This window comes from Mustela putorius, unplaced genomic scaffold, assembly GCF_011764305.1.
Source record: "Mustela putorius furo isolate JIRA1106 unplaced genomic scaffold, ASM1176430v1.1 tig00000407_pilon_pilon_pilon, whole genome shotgun sequence".
NCBI classification, from domain to species: Eukaryota; Metazoa; Chordata; class Mammalia; order Carnivora; family Mustelidae; genus Mustela; species Mustela putorius.
The window spans coordinates 10,493,157-10,507,798 of NW_025421373.1; the positions used below are offsets into that span (position 1 = coordinate 10,493,157).

The 14,642-nt window shown below is 43.5% G+C and overlaps 1 protein-coding gene across 9 annotated transcripts in view; it reads right to left on the reverse strand.

Moving 5' to 3' along the window:
• CPLANE1 (ciliogenesis and planar polarity effector 1) overlaps positions 1-3,714 on the reverse strand; it is a 138,690-nt gene extending 134,976 nt beyond the window's left edge. For 2 of the 9 annotated variants that reach the window (XM_045079482.1, XM_045079484.1), the window contains exon 1: positions 3,419-3,707. The gene's annotated coding sequence lies outside the window, so the exon portion shown is untranslated. Of the gene's footprint in view, positions 1-2,430; positions 2,519-2,811; positions 3,396-3,418 lie in introns of those variants that run through there. The other 7 variants (XM_045079481.1, XM_004737996.3, XR_006606593.1 and 4 more) reach the window with 6 other exon arrangements.
• Positions 3,715-14,642: the final 10,928 nt, after the last annotated feature.

Here is a 14,642-nt window from a genome sequence, read left to right on the forward strand (position 1 = left end):
TCTCTTTCTCTCTCTCAAATAAATAAATACTCTAGAAACTTTCTTTCTAGAAGGATGAAGGACCGACCAAGACTGATGGGCCAGGGGCGCCTGCGTGGCTCAGTGGGTTAAGACTGATGGGCCAAATCCCAAGTCATATTTGAGACAATCTTATCAAAATAAAGATAAGCAATAGGTTACAATCAATTAAATAAACAATAAACAAGGCCTCACTGATCTGAGGGTAGATGTGGAAAATCACCATTTTGCAATTGTCATAGTTAAAACTAATTAGGGATGAACCATCAACAGATGCTAAACCAGGCAGAGGGAGAGGGAGCATTCTGATAAAGCACAGGATATTTACATAATCTGGAGGTACTGACCCACAATTGCAGCTGACGCTTGAACAACACAGGTTTGAACTATGAGGATCCACTTATACACAGATTTTGTTTTTTAATAAATATGGTATAGTATTGTAAATGTATTTTCTCTTAGATTTTATTAATGCCATTTTCTTTTCTTTAGCTTACTATACTATAATCCAGCATATAATACATACAACATACAAAATATGTGTTAAATATTTGTTATCGGTAAGGCATGGCCAACTGTAGGCTATTAGTAGTTTAGCTTTTCTGTCGTCAGCAGACTTTCAACTGCATGGGGATGGGGGTTGAAACTCCTAACCCCCAGGTGCTTTAAAGGTCAACTGTACTTAAGTTTACAAAAAAGGGGAAAATAATAGTGGAAAGGACAAAAAAATGATAGTGGAGAAAATAAATTAACATCTAACCTCTAAGAGGGAGACATTATGCTCCTCTGATTATGATAATTTGAAAAAGACACAATATTATTTATATTGTATTCCAACCAAAAATTTCAAACCTAACTCTATTCATGAAGAAACTAATTCATATTGAAGACTTTGATATAAATGGGCTATTAGCCCTTAAAAATATCAGTATCATGAGAAAGGCTCAAGAACTATTCGAAGTTGGGGCGCCTGGGTGGCTCAGTGGGTTAAGCCTCTGCTTTCGGCTCAGGTCATGGTCCCGCGGTCCTGGGATCGAGCCCCACATCGGGCTCTCTGCTTCAGCGGGGAGCCTGCTTCCTCCTCTCTCTCTCTCTCTGCCTGCATCTCTCCTGCTTGTGATCTCTGTCTGTCAAATAAATAAATAAAATCTTTAAAAAAAAAAAAAAAAAAAAGAACTATTCGAAGTTAAAGAAGTTTAACGATATAAGACAATTAAATGAAATGAAATATCCTGAACTGTATCTTGTACTAGAAAAGAAAATTAGCTGTAAAGGATATTATTGTGACACTTGACATAACTGGAAATACAGACAATAGCACAGATAAAAGTAACATGTCAGTGTTAAACTTGGGGAATTTGATAAATGTACTTGTTTACATAAAAGAGTATCTGAATGAATGAATGAATCAATAAAATCTTTTTAAAAAAAAAAAGCATCATTGCTCTTAGGAAATACATATCGTCCTACTTGAGTAGTAAGGCAGAAAGAGGCATGATGCATGCAATCCACTCTCAAACAGTTCAGAACAAACAAGGTGTGCGCACATGATAAACAGAAGGAAAAGCACGCGTAATATATAAACAAGTGAAGGGCGCCTGGGTGGCTCAGTTGATTAAGCGACTGCCTTCAGCTCAGGTCATCATACTGGACTCCATGGGATGGAGTCTTGCATCCGGCTCCCAGCTCCATGGGGAGTCTGCTTCTCCCTCTGACCTTCTCCCCTCTCATGCTCTCTCTCACTCTCTTGCTCTCTCTCAAATAAATAAAAAATAAAATAATATCTTAAAAATAAATAAATAAATAAACAAGTGGGCAAAATGGGTAAGAGTATAGGTGTTCTTTAGTATTATTTTTGCAATTTTTCCATAAACCTCAATTTCAAATTCAAAAAAGGAAAATTAATATGACAGAGTATTAAATAACATTAAGGAATTAATGTTATTTTTGATGGTATTTTGTAATTCTATTATAGGTTTGGGTTTTTTTTTTTAAGGATGCTTACCTCTCCTAGGTATGAGATATACAGTATATACTTAAGTATTTATGCCAGGAATTTGCTTTAAAATACTTCAGAAGGGGGCACCTGGGTGGCTCTGGCTCAATACATTCAGCCTTCCACTGAGGTCATGATCCCAGGGTCCTGGGGTTGTCTCCCTGCTCAGCGGGGAGAGAAGCAGAGTGTCTCTCCCTCTGCCCTTACATCTAACCCCACTCTTGCTAGCTCTCTCTAACAAGTAAATGAAATCTTTAAAAAATAATAATAAATAAAATATATCAATAGTATGGACATATAACCTTTCAACTAAAATGTTAAGGATAAAAAGATGGCTCAAGGTGTAAAGACGGTCCTACAGGATTTGATGATGATGGATGGTCTTTCAGCTTTTGAAGTCTAGTGGATGTTCTCACCTCCTGTTTCATGGCAAAGATTATTTCTGCCTCAGAGTGAACTGGCAGTCAAAACCGAATGCTACAGGGCGCCCGGGTGGCTCAGTGGGTTAAAGCCTCTGCCTTCGGCTCAGGTCATGATCCCGGGGTCCTGGAATCCAGTCCCGCATCGGGCTCTCTGCTCAGCCGGGAGCCTGCTTCCTCCTCTGTGTCTGCCTGCCTCTCTGCCTACTTGTGATTTCTCTGTGTCAAATAAATAAAAATATTTAAAAAAAAATTTTTTTAAACCCTAATGCTACAGATAATAATAAACATCACGAAACAAAATCAGTTAATGGAAAGAAGAAATAAAAAACTCAGTAACTCACAAAGTAGATTAGGAGGAAAAATATGTTGTCTTACCCCAACAAAGTACCTTTAATTAAAACTCACTGGCGAACGCAATTCCCAGAGAATAATTCAACTTCTGCTTTTTTCCCACCAGAGACGAGCCTAAGACACCGCATTTATTCCTCAGTGCTCTACTGATACTGAAGAACGTCAAAGAAGTGTCCCCCCACGACCACCTCGCCAAAGTCCCTGGATCAGCCCCAGGGACCCCTCCGGGGTTTTCCGCCCCAGCCCGCGGCGGAGGCTTGGTAGGGAGGGCGGCCCTCTCCCGGGCGGGGTGCTCGCCGCGGCGCCCCCCGGGACCGCCCGGGGCTGGAGGACCAGGGCCGGGCCGAGGGCTGGCGCACCCCGGGGTTCGTCCCACGCCGGCCGGAGGGCGACGCGGCCCCGGGAGCTCCCGCGCCTCGGTCAGCCCGAGGATGCTGCGGCGGGAGGACGACGCGGGGAGACTGGGCAGGGCCGAGCGCGAGAGAAGGACGTGGGGACGGGGTGCGGCGGGAGGCGGGGAGTAAGGAGTAAGGAAAATCGCGGACCGGCACGACGCGAGGGTGGAAGGGGCGGCCGAGCCGTGCCGGGAGGGGGCCGGGGTCGTGAGCGGCAAGAATCCGCGGGCAGTTACCTCCGCCGGGGCGCCGCCCGTCCGAGGCGAGAAAGGCGCGGCGAGGCGGAGGACGAAACGGGCAGCGTAGCGAGGAGGCGGGACGGCGACCGCCAGAGGCCCCAGCCGGCCGCCCAGACGCGAGCCCTGTGCCCTGGCGACCGGGGAAGGCGGGGGAGGAGACGCGGGCACCGCCAGGGCGCCTGCTCCGAGCGCGGGCGGGAAGCTCGTGATGCTCCTCCCTCCCTCCGCCTCTGCGCCCGGGCGCTCCGAGTTCCCGCCCCTCTTTTGCGAGCCTAGGAGAGCTCCCGGCTCCAGGCTCCCGGCTCGAGGCTTCCGCCTCCCGCCGCGGGTCTCCTCAGCTTCCGCCGGGACTTCATCCGCCGGGCGCTCTTCAGACGCTCGCCGCCTGAGCGCCCCGGCGCTGCGCAGCGCTTGCCTGGGAACTGCTTGATAACCGAAATAAATAAATACATAAGATCCTCCGCTGTGGGGACCTCTCTGGACCCGTGAAGAAAAGGGTCGCACACGGCTCTTCACAGGCCGGGTGGGCAATCTACAGCACTAAGGAGGACAGTGTCTGTACTCGCCGTCCTAGTGACTTTTTTTTTTTTTTTATTTTGTTCATTTATTTGACAGAGATCACGAGTAGGCAGAGAGGCAGGTGCGGGAGGTGGGGGGGTGGAGTGCAGGCTCCCCGCTGAGCAGAGGACCCCATGCGGGACTCGATCCCAGGACCCTGCGATCACGACCGGAGCCGGCGTCCTTTGCCCCAGTCCTGGTCCCGCTGACTGACCGGGGACAGAAGTCCCCGATAAGCAGATCTCGAGCTCTATCTAGCCTGGAAAAGCATTTTTTTTCGGAGGCATGCTGCGGCTCCCTCCTCGCCCTCCTCTTCACACGTTGATGCCATCGGCCTGGTCGGAGCCTTTTATTTTGTATTCTACAATGTTTCTTTTTTGAGCATTTGCGTCATTTCCCATTTACACTGTAATACCATTACAGAAATTCTCATAAACATTGGTGTACAATGTAGTTTCATTCTTTAACGTCAGAGACAATGAGTCAATATAGATTTTAAAGTTTTTGACTTAGTGTTTCTCGATTCTGGCTGCCTATGAGAATTATTTGGAGAACTTTTAAAAAAATACTGGCACTTGGGGTTCGCTACTGAAGATTCTGATTTGAGTGATCCGGGATAGAACTCAGTATTGCGTTTAGAAATTCTGCAGTTCTGGGTGCCTGAGTGGCTCAGCGGGTTAAGACCTCTGCCTTCGGCTTGGGTCATGATCTCAAAAGTCCTAGGGTTGAGCCCCACATAGGGCTTTCTGCTCAGCGGAAAGCCTGCTTCCCCCTCTCTGCCTGCCTCTGCCTGTTTATGATCTCTGTCAAATAAATACATAAGATCTTTTAAAACACACACACACACACACAACTTTTAAGAAGTTCTGCAGGTCTAGTAGTGCTCAGTCCCTTGAGTGTGGACTCTTGGGCCAAATCAAGTCATCAAGTCATGATCTCAGTGGTGAGATGAGTCCCAGATCAGGGTCGCTGTGAGCATGGAGCTTGAGATTTTCTCCCTCCCTCTGCCTCTCTCCCTGTTTGTGCTCTCTCTGCTTTTCCCCTCTCTCAAATAAAAAGAACAACAACAAAAAAAAATCAATGAATCTCTAAAAGTTCCCCAGGTCTTTACTAGACTTAAAATTTAAAAAATAAATAAAATAAAAAGAATCACACATAAAAAATAAAATAGGGGCACTTGGGTGGCTCAGTGGTTAAGTGTTTGCCTTTGACTCAGGTCATGATCTCAGGGCCCTGGGATCTAGCCCCGCATGGGGGCTCCTTGCTCTGAGGAAAGCCTACTTCTCCCTCTCATATTCCCCCTGTTTATGTTCCCTCTCTCCCATTCTCTGTGTCAAATAAATAAAACGAAACCTTTTTCAAATAATAATAATATGGGGCGCCTGGGTGGCTCAGTGGGTTAAAGCCTCTGCCTTCGGCTCAGGTCATGGTCCCAGGGTCCTGGGATGGAGCCCCGCATCGGGCCCTCTGCTGGGCAGGGAGCCTGCTTCCTCCTCTCTCGCTGCCTGCCTCTCTGCCTGCTTGTGATCTCTGTCTGTCAAATAAATAAATAGATAAATAAATAAATTAATAATAATAATAATATTATTATTATTATTATTTCCCCAGGGGATTCAAGTGTGAAGTCAAGGTAGAGCCTGATACGTATATTACAAAATTGACATTTGTCCTCATTTGAATCTATGTCAAATAGGTGACAGTGGTAACTCATTATCTCAATATGCATTTTTGATTTCTAATGAGATTGAACATTTTTCAAATATTTACTACCCATTTGTAGTTTAATTCCTTTTTTAATGAATTATCTCTTTATAGTCCCTGATCATTTGTTCAATTGCACTGTTCAAGTTTTTATTATTACAAATAATTACTTATGAGAATTAATTATTCTGCCAAATAGAGCAAATCTGCCATTTATTTTTTAATTTTGTTGATGTAAGTTATATGAAAATATGAAATAACTAAACTTATTTTTATAAGATTTTTAAATTATTCATATCCTCTTTTTAAAAAAAAAATATTTATATATTTGACAGAAAGAGAGGGAGATCACAAGTAGGCAGAGAGGCAGGCAGAGAGAGGAGGAAGCAGGCTCCACGCCAAGCAGAGAGCCCGATGCAGGGCTCCATCCCAGGACCCTGAGACCATGACCCAAGCGGAAGGCAGAGGCTTAACCCACTGGGCCACCCAGGCACCCCATTCTTATTCTCATTTAAACTGATGTCACTATACCTTTTTTTCTCACTAGAATATCAAAAATGCATACAAAGATTTATTTATTTTAGAGAAAGAGCACATCCACATGCAGGTGTCAGGGGGAGGGACGGGGGAGAGGGAGAGAATCCCAGGGAGACTCCTGCACAGAGAGTGGAGCCCTTCTCACCACCCCCAGATCATGACCTGAGCCAAAAGCAAGAGTCAGAGGCTTAATCAATTAAGCCACCCATGGGCTCAAGAATACGAGTTCTTATAAGAATGTCCAAGGGGTGGAAGAGAACCAAAAGAAAACCTAAGAAGGATGAATCTAGGAAGGAGTAGCCAACCATGGGAAAATGCAAGTAAGGTCAAATAAAAATAAGCCTCATAATTCCCACAGCAGCAGTTTTGATATTTTGTAGTAAGGGTTACAATAGCCATAAAGTAACTAAAATCCTTCTGGTAGTAGATAATAAAAGCAAATCTGACTAGCTTGAGCAAGAGAGGGAATTTATTGTAGAAACTCTGGTGTATCCCACAGAATCTAAGGGAGTGGTTTTAACAAACAGTTCTTGGGAAGAACTATAACCACGACAGATCATGAGTGCTCTCTGTAGAATAATGCTCTCTAGTAGAAATTTCTGTAATGGTGAAAATAATCTATGTCTGCTTTGCCCAAAATGGTAGCCATTAGCCACAATGGTATTAAGCACCTGAAATGTAACTAGTGCAGCTGAGACACTGATTTATTTTATTATGTTTTATTCCATTTAAATTAAATTCAAATAAACAAATGTGGCTAGTGGTTCCTGTATTGTACAACACAGCTTTAAAACCTTGCCACTAACATGACTCAATTCCAATTATTCTCAGTTCAAAATTCCAAATCTCGGGTGCCTGGGTGGCTCAGTGGGTTAAAGCCTCTGTCTTCGGCTCAGGTCATGATCCCAGAGTCCTGGAATCAAGCCCCACATCTGGCTCTCTGCTCAACAGGGAGCCTGCACCCCCACGCCCTGCCTACTTGTGATCTCTATCTGTCAAATAAATAAATAAAATCTTATTTTATTTGTGTGTGTGTGTGTCAGTTTTTTTTTTTAAAGATTTTATTTATTTTATTTGACAGAGATCACAAGTAAGCAGAGAGGCAGGCAGAGAGAGAGAGAGAGAGAGAGAGAGGAGGAAGCAGGCTCCCCGCTGAGCAGAGAGCCCGATGCGGGACTCGATCCCAGGACCCTGAGATCATGACCTGAGCCGAAGGCAGCGGCTTTATCCACTGAGCCACCCAGGTGCCCCGTGTGTGTCAGTTTTAAGTTATTATTTTTTAAAATCAGTACTTTTTACTGGAAACAACTTGATCAAAAATCTGTCACAGAATTTTGAGACCCATTAAAACAAAAGTTTAATGAGACAAAAAAGAAGATAGATATCACCTAAAAAACGTTTTCATTTTCAGTTTCAAGTTTCCAAGTAAAATTAGTTTTTTCACAAGACAGCTGTCTAAACAGTTCAGCTTTATTTCTTTTATTTCTTGTTAAATATCAAATTCAAAACATTAAAGTCTGAATATGGCATTTTGCCATAAGCCACAATGCAGGGGCAGTCCAGAGAAGACCCTGGATATGTGGAAGAGGAGTACTGTGCGGGCAAGAAGAGGCAGCAGCCCCTCTGGCTTAGTGGAAACAAGGAATCAGAGATGCATGTATTTCAAGATAAAATCTCATGAGGATGAGATTAAGAAGAAAGTGGAAAGCCAAGTAGTTTTCCTCTGTCATTGGAAAAAAAATTGTCCTTTAGAATGCCCACTCCCAATATGGGGGTGATCCCACCAGAATAAAACATGGTAATATGATAGGGAAAGAAACTGAGCTGCTCTCAGTTCTTACATCAAGTTCAAGGCATATAACTCACATATTCTGGGGAAGTTGAGAGCAAGGGGAGCCACTAAAGAGACACAAAATGGAAAGACAAAGGCTTAGACTTGGTGGACAAGTGTAGCACCATCAAGGGAGAAAAAGGTTTACTGGCTGTATTACAGTAGATACCAGCCCAAGAGATCAGGAGCAAACATCAAACACCCTGAAGCAGTGGGTAAGAAAATAGAAAACAAAGTCTGAACAAAGGTACTCTCTCCCCCATTGCCTTTAGGGCATGTAACCTCTCCTCCCAATATCATAATCTACCCTGTAGATTAAGTAGAATGAGAAGAAAAAAATCCACAAGATACAGCATTTATTTGAAATTCTTACCAAAGAAGAAATGGAAGTACTATAAATTGTCAAGATAAAGACTTTCCCTGCTATACACTGGGGTGGAGCCTTATGAAGAATATTCAATTACAGAAAAAAAATTATAAACAACATTTTCTTTGTGAAATGGTAGATTTGCCATCTTCTCACTTTACCACAAAAGAAGCCAACTTGAAGACAAAGGGCAGAGTGAAGTGAATTAGAGAAAAATAAAAATAAAACCCCACTTGATCAAAACTTGCAACAAACCTGCTGAATCCCTACATTAACGAGCCAATCATTTATTGTTTGGCTTAACTATTAAACCCAGTTTAGGTTCTCTGTTACTAAAAATCTTTTTTTTTTTAAGATTATTTATTTATTTATTTGACAGAGAGAAATCACAAGTAGATGGAGAGGCAGGCAGAGAGAGAGAGAGAGAGAGAGAGAGAGGGAAGCAGAGAGCCCGATGCGGGACTTGATCCCAGGACCCTGAGATCATGACCTGAGCCGAAGGCAGCGGCTTAACCCACTGAGCCACCCAGGCACCCCGGTTACTAAAAATCTTAAAGGTCTTGCTTAAAGGTAAGCAATTAAAAGCGGCCAGTAGATCATAGAGTTTGGAATAAAACACAGGACGTCTAACATCCAAATCTGGATTCCCCCCCTTTTTTTTCTTTTCTTCAAAAGATTTACTTATTTATTTGAGAGGGGGAGGGGCAGAGGGAGAGGAAAAAAGCCATCTTAAGCAGACTCTGCACTGAGCATGGGGTGGGGTGTGATGCTGGGTGCAACATGGGGATTGACCTCAAAACCCCAAGATCACAACTCCAATATCACCATACCGAAATCACAACCTGAGCCAAAACCAAGAGTCATATGGTTAACCTTCTACGCCACCAAGACACCCCACCGAACTTGGACTTCTAATCATCATAACACATAGATGTAGTTCAACTGCCATTCTCTCTGCTGAATCTGCAACTACTTGCTACTCAAAGTATGGTCCAAGGACCTGAACTGTGGCATCACTGGGAGCTCGTTAGGAAGGCAGATCTCTAGGCTCCACCCACCCAAACCTACTGAGTCAAAATCTGCAATTTAATAAGAGTCTCAAGTAATCCATATGTACCTTAATGTTTGAGTCTTCTATCTCCTTACCAAAACTGTGATAACTTTGAAGGCAGAAAATACATATTAGTACTTTTAATATTAATATTTTAAAATGTAACTACTTGTAATAATTGTCCACCAAATTAATGATCCATAATAATAATAATAATAATAATAATAATTGTGCACCAAAACACTCTTTCAGTATTACTGGGTATATTGCCAATCTGCATTTCCCAGCCTCCCTTACAATGCCCATGTGATTAAGTAAGTTCCCTCTAATGCAACCTAAGCAGAAATATGGTGTACAACTTCTGGGCTCAGATCTTACTATCGTGGACATAGTTTCTCATTTTCCTCTTCCCTTGGCTGAAATCCACCATGACCCAGTTTGATTATGCAATGAGACACTGAAGAATGCCAGAGCCAGTATTCTGAAGGAAGCTAAATCTCTGAATAATTGTATGGATGAGAGCTACTCCTCCAACTGAATCAGTACCTTGTAATAGTAGTATAAGAGAGAAATAAATGTCTCTCTTCTTTAGGCCACTGATTTATTGTAGGGGCTTTTTGATACGGCAGCCTAGTCTTATCTTAAATAATTCATACTCCACAGGGCACCTGGGTGGCTCAGTGGGTTAAGCCTCTGCCTTCGGCTCAGGTCATGGTCTCAGGGTCCTGGGATCGAGCCCCGCATCGAGCCTCGCATCAGGCTCTCTGCTCAGCCAGGAGCCTGCTTCCCTTCCTCTCTCTCTCTCTCCACCTGCCTCTCTGCCTACTTGTGATCTCTGTCAAATAAATAAATAAAATCTTTAAAAAAATAATAATTCACACTCCGGTACCTGGGTGGCTCAGTTTTTTGGGTAACTGCCTTTGGCCCTGGTCATGATCCCTGAGTCTAGGGATCGAGTCCTGTGTCGGGCTCTCAGCTCCACCGGGAGTCTCCTTCTCCCTCTGACCTTCTCCCCTCTCATGCTCTCTTTCACTGTCTGTCTCTCAACTAAATAAATAAAATCTTTAAAAAAATTTCAAATCAAAAGCTTATTTAAAAAAATAATTCACACTCCATCTTGTAACAAACCTCAACTTAAAATGTTTCCCCTTGCGCTAAAAGGCCTCCAATAAGCACGCAGCAGCCATTTCTGTGCTATGTGATACTAGCCATAGGTGACTGGTTGAAAAATGGATCCTTTACCCAAACTGCACTGTTTGCACTTTCCCTCCAAGAGATTTGGAATTTTTTTTTAAAGGTTTTTTGTTTTCTATTTTTCCCTTAAAAAAAAAAAAAAGATTTTATTTATTTATTTGACAGACAGAGATCACAAGTAGGCAGAGAGGCAGCGGAGAGGCAGATGCAAGGGCTTGTCAGTTGGACGAGCTGGTGACAGAATGCAATCCAGAGCTTCAAGCAGGGTGGTTCCAAGGGCATTCCCATCTTTTCGGGTGACTTTCCATCCTTTGAACCAAGGTATGTTAGCACTTGCCTCCGGCATGTTGTCACCGTTCCAACCAGAAATTGGCACAAATGCTATTGTGTTGGGTTGAAGACAATTTTCTTAATGTAGGTGCTTCTTAACGATTAACTTCTGTTAACTGATTAACGATTCACTTCCTGAACCATTCTCCTCATATCTCTCCTGGCTGTAGGGTGGCTCAGTGGAATCCATTTTGTTAACACCAATAATTAGTTGTTTCACACCCAGTGTGTAAGCCAGAAGGGCATGCTCTAGGCCTGCTCATTCATGGAGATACCTGCTTCAAATACATCAACACCACCAGCAACCATCAGGACAGCACAGTCAGCCTGGGATATGCCCGTAATCATGCTTTTGAGAAAGTCTTTGTGTTCTGGGGCATCAAGACATAGTACTTGCTGGCCTCAAATTTCCACAGGGATATCAATGGTGATACCACATTCACGTTCAGCGTTCAGTTTATCCAAGACCCAGACATACTTGAAGGAGCCCTTTCCCATCTCAGCAGCTTCCTTCTCAAATTTTTCCCGATAGTTCTTTTGTTGATCTCACCACATCTGTACATCAGATGACCAGTAGTGGCAGATTTGCCCAGGTCTATGAGTCCCCGATGTTGATATGAGACTTTTCCTTTTCCATTTAGGTTTAGGTTTAGCAGTGTTTTTCATGACACCTGTTTTGGCGACAAACCCGTTTTGAAAAAACTGGTTGGTATATCTAGATTTTTTTTTTTTCAAAAGATTTTATTTATTTATTTATTTGACAGAGAGAGCACAAGCAAGGGAAGCGGCAGGCAGAGGGAGAGGGAGAAGTTAGCTCCATGCTGAATAGAGAGACTGACACGGGGCTTGATCCGAGGACCCTGGGATCATGACCTGAGGCAAAGGCAGATAGATGCTTAACCAACTGAGCCACACAGGCACCCCGGTATCTATCTTCTATATAAAGAGGTGAACGTCACTGATTCAATGAATGGGTTGTAATGATAGATTTGTACTGTGTCAACTTGGCTAGGCTGAATCCCCTCCTGGTAGGTTTCTAGCCAGAGTAGACCACAGGGAAGATTCTCCCCCCCACACCCCGCCCCCCAACAAGGGAGATTTTTTTTTAAGATTTTATTTATTTATGGGGCGCCTGGGTGGCTCAGTGGTTTGGGCTGCTGCCTTCGGCTCGGGTCATGATCTCAGGGTCCTGGGATCGAGCCCCGCATCGGGCTCTCTGCTCCGCAGGAAGCCTGCTTCCCTCTCTCTCTCTCTCTCTCTCTGCCTGCCTCTCTGCCTACTTGTGATCTCTGTCTGTCAAATAAATAAATAAAATCTTTAAAAAAATATATTTTATTTATTTATTTGACAGAGATCACAAGTAGGCAAAGAGGCAGGCAGAGAGAAAGAGGAGAAAGCAGGCTCCCTGCTGAGCAGAGAGCCCAATGTGGGGCTCTTTCCCAGGACCCTGGGATCATGACCTGAGCCGAAGGCAGAGGCTTTAACCCACTGAGCCACCCAGGCGCCCCCGCAAGGGAGATTTTTATGGGAGATTTCAGGGGCAGAAGTGAAGCAGCTGTCTTAGAGCTCACATAGGTGGTCACTTATCTGCTGGCTTTGCAGCTGCTCTAACTTCCCTTGAGTTAGTTCCAAAGTCTCTTTCAAAGTCTCCAACTCCTGGGCCAGGTGTAAGTATTTAGCTCCATGAAGGACTCAGCTTCTGCAGGACATCAATACCACCATGGTCAGAAGCAACAAAAACTGACAAGGATTTTGGTCCGTCCTCATGAACTTCAGTTCATGCTTATAGGGTCCGACCTGGCTTTACCCTCTTTTCCTTTGCAGCCATCTTCCCTTGTTCCCTGACAGCTCTATGAACTTCAAGCTCCAACATCTGATGCAAAGAAACAGTCTTACAGAGACTTAAACCAGCTCTACTGATTCCGTAATATCAAATTCCTATAAAAATACACACCACAAACCCATTTTCTTGTGTTTTTCTTTCTTAGAACCGTGACTGATACAATATGTAAGACAACAAATTTTAATGAATATAATCCCAAGATATTATTTATTTATTTATTTATTTTTAAAAAAGATTTTTATTTATTTGTCAGAGAGAGAGCGAGCGAGAGCGAGCACAGGCAGACCGAGTGGAAGGCAGAGCCAGAGGGAGAAGCAGGCTCCCTGCCGAGCAAGGAGCCCGATGTGGGACTCGATCCCAGGACGCTGGGATCATGACCTGAGCTGAAGGCAGCTGCTTAACCAACTGAGCCACCCAGGCTTCCCCCCAAGATATTATTTAAAATATCATTTCTGCTATGGTACCAAAAGGCTAGAGATGTCTCATACCCTACACTGTCACACATCAAGGAAAAAAAATCTATTTCCTCAATCTGTGCTTCATTCTGATTCAAACATTTCAAGTCACATACCCACTTTGAGTTAACCACTTGTCCTAAAAAAAGAAAAAAAAAAGCATTGATTGGTTTAGGCTTTAGTTAAGTGTCACTTATAGACTAATCACTGTGACAAGGTGAGTTACGAGATTGTAGTAGCAATAACTAATCATGGATTTTCCCTGTCACCTGAAATGTGGACATTTTGTAGTTATGCTTCCCTTTGCTTGTCATTTGGAGGGTCAATTTATCATGTACGTGGGCAGATAACAAGTGAGAAGCCATTTTGACCATCTTCCAGTTCAACAGAAACTATTAAACTGAATTGCCAGAGTTGTCAGAGAAAAGACTATTTCTCATGGCAAGCACTTGGCATTCATGTCATCTCAGTAATAGGGACTCACCCTCTCACTTCTCTTCTGAGGCTGTACTTCAGAAAGAGACCTACAACAACTGTGTAACCTGGCAGTGGACTGTGTGGGGAAGCTTTGATAGTTTACCAAGCTGCCATTCGTTCTTTATCTTCAGATGAGTGTAACAGTACTGTTGTAACATGCATCCTTTTAGTTTCAAGTCCTAAATTCTCCTCTCGTTTATTTTATTTTTTAACATTTTACTTATTTATTTAACAGAGTCACAGCTAGAGAGGGAACAGAAGTGGGGAGGGGGGGGGAGAGGGAGAAGCTGGCTTCCTGCTGAGCAGGGAGCCCATGTGGGGCTCAGTCCCACGGCCCTGGGATCATGACCTGAGCCGAAGGCAGATGCCTAAAGACTGAGCCACCCAGGCATCTCAATTCTCTTGTTTAAAGAGAAATTGGAGTTATTTCTACTTTCAGAAAACCTATCAAGGGGCGCCCAGGTGGCTCAGTGCGTTAAACCTCTGACTTCAGCCCAGGTCATGATCTCATGGTCCTGGGATGGAGCCCCAAGCCTCAAATCAGGATCTCTGCCCAGCAGGGAACATCCTTTCCTCTCCAACCTCTGCCTGCTTCTCTGCCTACTTGTGATCTGTCAAAAAAATAAATAAAATCTTAAAAAAAAAAAAGCTATCAAAAGGAAAAGGGGAGGGAAAAAAAGTAGGTAAAAAATTAAGGTTGGCTCAAATTCCTTGGCATCAAGACTAGACATAGGAAAGAATATACATGCTTTTAGGTAATATATCTCCACCCAGTGGTAAACAAGTGTGTTCTTTTTTTTTTTTTTTTTTTTTTTTAAAGATTTTATTTATTTATTTGACAGAGAGAGATCACAAGTGGGCAGAGAGGCAGGCAGAG